Source organism: Sciurus carolinensis, chromosome 2 (assembly GCF_902686445.1).
Source record: "Sciurus carolinensis chromosome 2, mSciCar1.2, whole genome shotgun sequence".
Classification (NCBI taxonomy): Eukaryota; Metazoa; Chordata; class Mammalia; order Rodentia; family Sciuridae; genus Sciurus; species Sciurus carolinensis.
Window position 1 is genome coordinate 123,064,768 of NC_062214.1, and position 10,595 is coordinate 123,075,362.

The following is a 10,595-nucleotide window of genomic DNA, read 5'->3' on the forward strand; positions in this document are numbered from 1 at the left end:
TCCAAAATAATTCCTAGATTTTTAACTCAGATGATGTGTAGAGCACCCAAAACCATGGACTTTTAGAAGGCAGCTCCCTCTAACATCAGGCTCTTGAACTTTTACAGCATATTAACCATAAATGATAATTTATTAATCTGTTTATATATATATATATTTTTTTTATTTTTATTTATTTATTTATTTATTTTTTTGGTGCTGGGGATTGAACCCAGGGCCTTGTGCTTGTGAGGCAAGCAAGCACTCTACCAACTGAGCTATTTCCCCAGCCCTCTGTTTATATTCTTGATGATATTGTTCTAATACATGCAGGAAACATTTGCAGATGTGTTACATTCTTGCTTGAAATGTTAAAATGGGCTCTTAAACAATTAAAATATAATAAATCCTTTATTTTAGCTAAGAGACTTTAGTGATATGACCCTTACAGTCACATAAAATACACCTACATCTCTCACGTTTACTCTTTGTACTTTAATCACCCTGGGGTTTCTTTTATATCCTTTAAATATCCCAAGTTTATTCTCTCATTATGCATAACTCTGAGCCCTATGGCCTACAATAGAACCAGAGAAATGAGAGGTACTCACTGAAAAACAATATTTGTTAAATATACAATTAAATTCTGGCTAGAATTCCCGCTTGATTCCTTATTATAAAATCTATTAACAAAGTACATGCTGAATCAATAATTTTTTCATGGAAATTTTTACTTCCTGGTTTCGAAGTGTGTAAATCACAGGATTCATCACTGGAAAGATGACTGTGTGAAAAAAAGAAACCACTTTGTCAGCAGGTAAGGCCCTGAACGGCTGAGTATAGATGAAAATTGCTGGCCCAAACATAAGAAGTATAATAATGACGTGTGTGGTGCACGTGGACATGGCCTTGCTCTTCCCCTCAGAAGCTGACCTATGAACATGACAAAGGATGACAGCATAGGAGGCCAGAAGGCCCAGGAAGCACAGGAGGGTCATTAATTAGGCCACTATTGAAGACCATCAGGAGCTCCACCACAAAGGTGTCAGTGCAGGCCAGCTTGATGACCTGTGGCACATCACAGAAGAAGTTGTCCAGCTGGTTTGGGTCACAGAAGGGCAGGCGAAGAATGAGGGCCACCTGGATAATGGAGTGGATAAAGCCTCCAAGCCACAGAGCCAGCAGCATCACATAGCAGGCTCTAGGGCTCATGACAGTTGAGTAGTGCAAAGGCCGGCAGATGGCCATGTAGCGGTCAAAGGCCATGACCACAAGGAGTAGCCCCTCCCCACCTCCAAGGAAGTGCAAGAAGAAGAGCTGGGTGATGCAGCCTCTGTAGGAGATCACCTTCCTCTCAGAGAGGAAGTCCGCCAGCATCCTGGGAGCCACGATGAAGGAGTAGGAGGCATCCAGGAAGGCCAAGTTGCCCAGGAAGAAGTAGAGAGGGGCTGTGAGCCCAGGGTCTGACCTTATGGTGAGGATGATGAGGAAGTTTCCAGGAAGGATGATGAGGTAGAAAATCAGGATCAGCACAAAGACCAGAAGTTGAATCTCTCGAGACTGGGTCAGACCAAGGAGGATGAATTCAGTCACCACTGTGCTGTTCTTGTTCTCCATCCACCTGGCCTGCAGCACATCAGGGAGCAAAGTGTGCTATTACTGTATATTCCATTTAGACACGAGTTTTTCTCCAGCTAAAAATGCTTAACATATCTCTTGTTAAGGTGAAAACATTTCCCAACTCTGTCAAGTGTCCTGGGCAACCTGCATTCCCTTCTTTTCTCCAAGTTTAAAATGGAAAGCAGAAACAAAATACTGCTCCCAATAATGCAGTCTTATCCCCATGCGACCAAGTACTTCTAGCGAATTCTTCTCCATTTTAAAAGTCTGGCACTGTCAGCTTTGGGATTTCTACCTCCTGAAGTTAGATGTAAATTCCATAATTGAGACATAACATAACTTCATAACTTCAACTATCAAGGCCTTTGAGTTTTTGTAGATATATTGTGCTTGAGGCTCAATTTTGGGGGAAATACAAGATCGTTTTCTCCTCATCCACACAACCCCAAATTTTACTAGACATTTCCTTCTTTCAGTGTTTGTGGAATGTGGAATTCCCACTTCCTAGCTGGTAACTCTCTTGCTTGCCCTCTGCATTCTTTTACTAATTTGTATTTTCTATTAATGCCCCCTGATATGATATCCTGGTGTACTCCGACCCCAAGCTGTTCACCAGGATCCCAGACAATAATAACTCTACTTTTCACCTAACTTAGAGGGAGTCCCCCCACTGTAAGTATGGTTGAACACCTCTCCTGCGGCCACTCCATACCTGTGAAGCAATTTAATTAGCACTATTTGAGTCTCAAGTACTTTATATCCATAACTCACTTCTTTATCTCTCCTCAGTACTAAATTTATTAATTATTATATAATTATCTCGACACATAAAACCATAGTGTAGAAGCACTAGAAGTAATCATAAAGATACAGAAGTCCAATGGGTTAATTCCAAAGATGAGAAACAAAAGCTTCTGTCATTATGTTGCCTGACTTAGGATGAGTTTTATTTTTTGCTCTGATTGACAAGTAGTATAAGAATGCAACTGTAAGATAAGCCAATCTCAAAAAACTAAAGGACGAATGATCTCACTGATAAGCGGATGAGGACATATAATGGAGGGTGGGAGGGGTTAGCGTTAGGGTTAGGGTTAGGTTTAGGGTTAGGGTTAAGGAGGGTGGTAAGAATGGAGGAAGGAAGGACTGTATAGAGGGAAAAGAGGGGTGGGAGGGGTGGGAGGGGTGGGGGGAAGGGAAAAAAAACAGAATGAATCAAACAACATTACCCTATGTAAATTTATGATTACACAAATGGTATGCCTTGACTCCATGTACAAATAGAGAAACAACATGTATCACATTTGTTTACAATAAAAAAAAATCTCTACCCAAAATAAAAGAATGCAACTGTATACTGTTCAGTTTAAATAAAGAAAAATTTAATTACAGATTTAATCAATGGATGCTTTTTTCACATACTTGAATCATTAAAAATAATATTGCTAGTCTAAATTCAACCCTCTACTGGATTTAGAATTGGCAGTTCAACCTTGTATAAATACTATGTGGGAGAAATTCAGATTTAAAATAGTCTGTTTAGTGGGGTATGCTTATTCTAGAAGGTGCACATGATGATCCATTGAAGAATGGAAAGTGATTAGTAATATTCATACATTTAATGCATGTATATTGTTATATAAAATGTAGATGAATATAACTATATAATTGCCCTGAGTTTTTTTTAAACTCTTCTTTCTAATATTTATAATGTATAATATATTAGTGCAAGGGCATATATACTTGATAAATAAATATGCATACATTTAAGGGACCTGGTCAAAAAAAATTTATCATAAGAAGAATTTTTTTGATTTTGAAAATTGATGACCTACCCAAAAATATAACAAGTACAACAATATTCCTCATGCTACCTAACTAAAATAACACAACTGCTGCAAAACATGGGGTGCAGAAAGAAGGAGAAGTCTTTGCTAGAAAGTGTTATTGGGGCAGTACTTGGAATACAGAAAGAGGAAAGGGTGAGGGAAAGAAGAATGAGGAGAGAAATAGGGAAAAGGTAGCAAAATCTACCTAGTGGCATCTTAGGGTTCATATTTTTAACAACATTGAATCATATTGTTTAGGCTGCTTGAGATGAAAGGGGCAACTCTTGCATTCTTGGTGACCTGATCCTGGAGTCCTGGGTTCAGAGGGCTAAGAGGCTTATTCACCTCTCTCTTTCAAACTTTTCCTGTCCCTTCTTTCTGTTTCCTCTTTTCTTTCTGTCCCTCTTCATCATCAAGTTTCTTGATTTATTTTTCTAAATTTGATTATGATTTCTTTCCCCTGGTTAATGTATTGTTTTTTTCTCTTTTTCCTCCTCATTTTCTCTTTGATTCTCCCGGGTTCTTCTCTTCTACATGTTACAGTCTTACATGTTCTAATAGTGTGAATCAGGCTGAAAAACATGATCAAATGTCTAATTCATACTAATGCTGATGCTAAACTTATGGACACTAACAAGTATGTAAATATTCAGCCAAAAATACCCCTTCAAAAAAATGGAACTGTCGGATTAAATGACCTCTGAATTTCCTTTGAATGCCAGCATTTTAATGGAATGGAATAAGGCAAAAAGATCCTTGTTTTTTTAAACATTTATCTGACTCTCCTGTCTTGATTCAGCAATTCACTTACTGTGTGATCCTCGGAAAGTCATTTAGCCTTCAGAAGCTTGAGTTTTCTTCTGTGAAATATGATAATGAATTGACTCTTGCAATCTGATGAAGGCAATATGAAAATCAAATGAGACAATAATAGTATTAGTTTGTAACTCCTTCGTGGATCCTTCAACCTTAATCCTGAACTTATTTAGATGTTAAGAGGTGGTTCTATGGTGGACATGATGCCACTAGGCTTTTTGCCAATGCCTTTGGGTAAACCCTGGAATGATGGTAGCTGTGTAAATCTGATAAATTGCTGTTTTGAAAGTAACTTTCTGTTTTGAAGATTCAGTAAAATCTTTATGTGAAATAAAGGCAGCCAATGGTTTGCATATCAAGCTTTACTCAGCTCCAGAGCTATCTAACCGTCAAAGCCCTGTGGTGAGGATAGAACCATAGACATCAGAGGAAATTCTCATAACTACTAAAGTGTAGATATAAAGAGGTCAAGGGCCATCTTCTGCAAGATCACAAAATCAGTTAAGATTTTCTCTGGAGCCCTCAGTCTACCCTTTGTGTATATTCTTTTCCTTTCCTCTGTACATTATACAGAATAATTCTCATTTGTATGATGAGCTGTAACACCAGATGTCAACTCTTCCAAGACTCTGAATAATTTTACTTAGTATGTCAGAGCTAAATAGTTTTGTCCACCATTAAAGAAATTCTAGCATCAAAGAGTTAGTGATCTATTGGAGGAGAAAGTAGAATGTGCCACACTGCTGAGTCTTTGTCTATTTCTACTGAAACACTGACCTCTAGTCCATTGTATTTCAAGACAGCAAAGAAACCAATAGAATAGTTGCAACATTTTTCTATTGTCTCTTCTTTCTTGCTTCTTGCAAATATGAAGGGTCCCCTGAAGTTTGAGCACCCATAGATGTTAAGTTACTTTCAGAAATATAGCCAGATTTGACCTCCTTATAAGAATGTACTGACCATTCTTGTCCTTGTTCATAAATCCTTGTCACATAGAGACCATTAGATTTTAAAGTATTTTCTATGTTGTATGTAAGAAAGTCCTTTTGGGATTTGAGACTACCTCACTCCATTGAATGCATCCAAAGGGAGTTGTTAGACTAATGGTATTAGGTGCCAACTAAATTAAGCAAAGGAAAATACCAGAGCTTTGAAAGGGCTAAATAATTTTTAAATGTTTACACCGAGTTAGTTGTGAATTCTAAAAGCAAAATCCTACCATTGTATGAGACAGAACCCTATTAGAAGGTATATTTATTAGTTCAGAAGTAAATAGGTTGAAAGCAATTAGTTTATAGGTTATAAAAAATCAAAATGAGAAAAAAATTAAATAAATGATAACCTACTGATATATATCAAGAAATAAAGTAAGGCAAACATGAGACAGAAAATAAGAATAGACTACCAATTATTTTCAATAAAGACAATCAGTATCATTAATTTTTCCTGTGGCCTCAGTTTTCCAATATGGCTCAACATGGCAGTGACTGATCCTGCCTTTGTCTAAAATTTAGTATTTTGTTTATCATACCTTATAAAAATAGTTTTGCTTTTCCAAAATATTGATTAAAATGTTGCATCTCTCTATTATTCAGTCTGTCTTGGAGCATCTCTTTAAATTTTGCACCCAAGATGAGCGCCTTTCTCAGGTGTAGTATGTTGCAGGTGATAAGGAAATGGACAATTATAAAAGCTCATGAAGACTTCAAGGCATAGTTCTCCTTAGAGGAAACAACTTCTTGGTAAAATAGGCCAATTCTTCAGGGTAAAGCCACTTCCTAAACAGGATATGTAAAATGTATCATGATCTCAGTAATTATAGCTTTTTTTCACATTTCTCTGCTTAACCAAAGTAATAATTAAGGCCATTTATTTTCCATTAACAATTATTAATAAGAGAAAAATTAATTAAGGATCAGAGAAATTAAATGCAGCTTAACTTTTTTCATCTTTTCCAATTTTATTTATTTATTTATGTATTTGTTACTGGGACTTGACTCCAGGGATGCTTAACCATTGAGCCACAGCCACAGCCCTTTTTTTATTTTATTTATTTTAGGACAGGGTCTCACTCAGTTACTTAGGGCCTCACTAAGTTGCTGAGGCTGGCTTTGAACTTGTAGTCCTCCTGCCTTAGCCTCCCAAGATGCTGTGTTTATAGGCACGTGCCACCATATGTGGCTCCAGTTTTGTTTTTATTTGCTCTGCTTTAAAGGAAAAATGAAGTTTAGAGTCACTTTATAATGAAATATTAAACATATTTTTGTAAAATAAACATAACACAATCAAATAGTGTTCTAATTCATTTTCAGCTGAAAGACATAGGAAAAGAAGTAGAGAAATAAAGAAGAAAGAGGGAAAAAGTACAGAAGGAGTTAAATGTTCAAAAACAACAGACCAGGAGAAAGGAGAAAAGACAGACTACCAGAGACATAAATGGAAACACAATTACACAATGTTTTAAAAAATTGATTTGGGACTTCTCTCTCTTTGTTAGTATGACTAGAGAATTCATTGATCTTGTTTCTTTTCAAAGAACCAATATTTTGTTGCATTGATCCTTTTTTCTTTTATTCTCAATTTCATTCTTTTTTTGTGCTAATCTTAATTATTTTCTATCTTCTACTGATTTGAGGATGAGATTGCTCTTTCTTTTCAAGGACCTTGAGATATAACATCAGATTATTTATTTAGACTTTTTCTATTTTTGTAATATAGGCATTAAATGCTATATAAACTTTCCTTTTATAACTACACTTATACTGTCCCAGAGATTTTGATATGCTCTATCTTTATTCTCATTTATCTCTAAGAAGTTCTTTTTATTTCTTCTATGACCCACTCCTCATTCAAAAATGTGTTTTTTTGTTTTTTTTTTTTTAATCTCTAGGTGTTAAAGATATTTCTGGTTTTTGTCTGGTTACTGATTTCTAACTTCATTCCATTAGGATCTAATAGGTTACAAGGAATTATTCCTATATTTTATATTTGTTAAGACTTACTTTGCGTACAAAACTATGGTCTATTTTAGAGAAGGTTGCATATTAAGTTGAGAAAAAAGTAAATTCAGTTGTTAATAAATGAAATATTCGCTAGATGTCTGTTAGGTTCATTTGACTAATAGTATTTTTTAATTCAGAAGAGTCTTTACTTAGTTTATGTTTAAATGACATATCTAACAGAAAAAGAGGTATGTTGAAATCACACTGTATTATTGAATTAGGGTCTATTTGATGCTTCATTTTGAGTATGGTGTGTGTATGTAGGTACACCAATTTTAAGGGTATAAATATTTATAATCACTATATCTTGTTGTTGAATGATTCTCATAACTAGTATAAAGTGACCTTCTTTGTCTCTTCTGTCTAGTTTTGGCTTGAGGTCTACTTTGTCAAATATGAGTACAGCTACTTCTGCTCGCTTTTTGTCTCCATTGTATGATATGCCTTTTCTATTCTTTCACCTTCAATCTGTAGATGGCTTTGTCTATTATAAGTTGAGTCTCTTGTAAATAACATACAGTTGAGTCTTGTTATTTAATTCACTTTGCCAATCTATATGATTTGTTTGGAGAATTTTAATCACACTTAGTGTTATTATACAGAGATGATTTTTTATTTTCTACCCTTTGATTTATTGTTAATACTTGATTCAGACTCAATTCTCCTTTAATTGGCTATTCTTCTAGCAAAACCCATCCACTTCCTGATTCTAATATCAAGAGTTTTTCCATATATTACAATAACAAACCTGCTAAGTGAGAAATCAAGAAAACTATCCCATTCACAGTAACCTCAGAAAATAAAATAAAGTAAAATATTTGAGAATAAATCTAACCAAGGAAGTGAAAGACTTCTACAATAAAAACTACAGAACACTGTAGAAAGAAATTCAAGACCTTAGAAGATACAAAGATCTCCCACGTTCTTAGATAGGCAGAATCAATATTGTCAAAATGACCATATTACCAAAGTGTTATAGAGTTTTAGTGCAACCTCCATCAAAATACATTCTGTGACATTCTTCACAGAACTGTAGAAAACAGTCCTAAAATTCATTTGGAAGAATAAATATCCAGAATAGCCAAAACAATACTGAGCAAGAAGAGTAATGTTGGAGGTATCACAAAACTTGATTCAAATTATATTATAGGGCCATAGTAACAAAACAACATGATTTTGGCATCAAAATATATATTAAGAATGATGGAATAGACTAGAAAACAAAGAGACAAACACATAAGAATACAGTTATCAGATACTTGACAAAGGTGCTAAAAACATATGCTGGAGAAAATGGTGCTTAAAATCTGGATATACATATGCAGAAGAATGAAACTAGATCCAGATTTCCCAACCTGCATAAAGTCAAGTCAAAGTGGATAGAAAACCTAGGAATTAGATCAGAAACTGCAACTTCCCAAAGAAAACAAGGCTCAACACTCCACTATATTGGCACCATCACCAAATTCCTTAACAAGATCCCTAAAGCTCAAGAAATAAAACCAAGGATCAGTAAGTGAAGTGCAAAGGTCCTGTGCAATGAAGGAAACTCTTAAGAGCATAAAGAGAGACTCTACAGAATGGGAGAGTTTTATCAGCTATTCCTCTGTCAGGGGATTAATATTCAGAATACATAAAGAACTCATCACTTAACACCAAAAACAAAAAACAAAAAACAAAAAACAAATGCCTAACCAATAAAAGGGCAAGAGAACTAAACAGACATTTCTCAAGAGAAGAAACAGAAATGATCAACAAGTATATGAAAAAATGGTCAATATTCCTAGCAATCAGTGTAATGCAAATCAGTGTGATGCAAATCAAACAATGGAATATTACTCAGCCTTAAAGAAGAATGAAATTATGGCATTTGCAGGTAAATGGATGGAGCTGGAGAATATCATGCTAAGTGAAATCAGCCAATCCCCAAAAAACCAATGGCTGAATACTTTCTCTGATATGTGGATGGTAATTCACAAAAGGGAGTAGAGGGGTAGTTAAAAATAGAGGTACCTTGCATTAGGCAGAGGTAAGTGAAGGGAGGGGAGGGAGATATGTGGGGAGGACGGATAGTAGAATGAATAGGACATTATTACCCTATATACATATGTGATTACACAACCAGTGTGATTCTGTATCATGTATGACCAGAAGAATGAAAAGTTATACTCCATTTATGTATGATGTGTGAAAATGCATTCTCTGTCATGTGTAACTAACTAGAACAAATAAAAAATAATAAATAAGGATGTGGAGGAAAATGTACACATATTGGTGGGATGTCAAATTAGTAAAACCACCTTGGAAAGGTGTATGGAGAGTCCAAAATATGCTAGAAGTAAAATCATCTATGACCCAGCTCTCCCACTCCTCAATATTTACTAGAACTAAAATCAGCATACCACAGGGATGCAGCCAGATCAATGTTACTAGCAGCACAATTCACAATAGTCAAGTTATGGAATCAGACCAGGTGCCCATCCATGGATGAATAGATAAAAGAAATATGATACGTATCCACAATGGAGTTTTATTCAGCCATAAAGAAGAATGAAATTGTGGCATTTGCTAGTAAATAAATGGAAATGGAGAAGATCATGCTAAGTGAAATCAACCAGACTCATAAAGTCAAGGGTCAAATGTTCTCTCTCATATGCAGAAACTAGAGCAAAATAAGGAGGAACAAGAGGACCCCATGAAAATAGAAGGAAGATCAGTGGAGTAGAGGAAGGGGGTTAAAGGGGAGGAGTAGGGAGAGGACAAGGGAGGAACTATGGAACAAATTAAACAAATTATGCTACGTGCATATATGAATATACTATAGTAAATTCTACCTTTATGTATATCTACAAAACTCCAATTAAAAATCAATACATGAATAGAAGGAAGACCTGTGGAGTAGAGAAATGGGAATGGGGGAGGGAGAAGTGAAGGAAAAGAGGAAGTAGTGGGAACTGAAATGGAACAAATTAAATTCCATGCATAGATGATTATGTCAAAATGAACCCCACCATCATGCATCACGTATAAAACTATAATACAGTAATTAAAGCATTAAAAATTGAAACAATGAATAAACACTCTTCCACAGAAATGCACAGTCCACCTATCCATATAGTCATATAAAGAAATGTATGATAAAGAGGCTACATTAGAAAAAAAAAAAAAACAGAGAAAGAAGACAAATGCATAAGACCACATGATTATTTTGGTGACTACACTGTCCCATCTTTGAGTTGACTGAATTCTTGTCACCAAAGACTTTTAAAAATGTAATATTCCCTTCTTAATTACAAACCATCTCTCGCTTCTTAATGTTCACCTGAAAACGTAAGTTAAAATTAACCTCGAA

At 35.3% G+C, this 10,595-nt stretch overlaps 1 pseudogene; it reads right to left on the reverse strand.

The window, feature by feature from the left end:
• Window positions 1–665: 665 nt before the first annotated feature.
• Window positions 666–1,596, reverse strand: LOC124977808 (olfactory receptor 4N4C-like; annotated as a pseudogene).
• Between the last annotated feature and the right edge of the window lie 8,999 nt (window positions 1,597–10,595).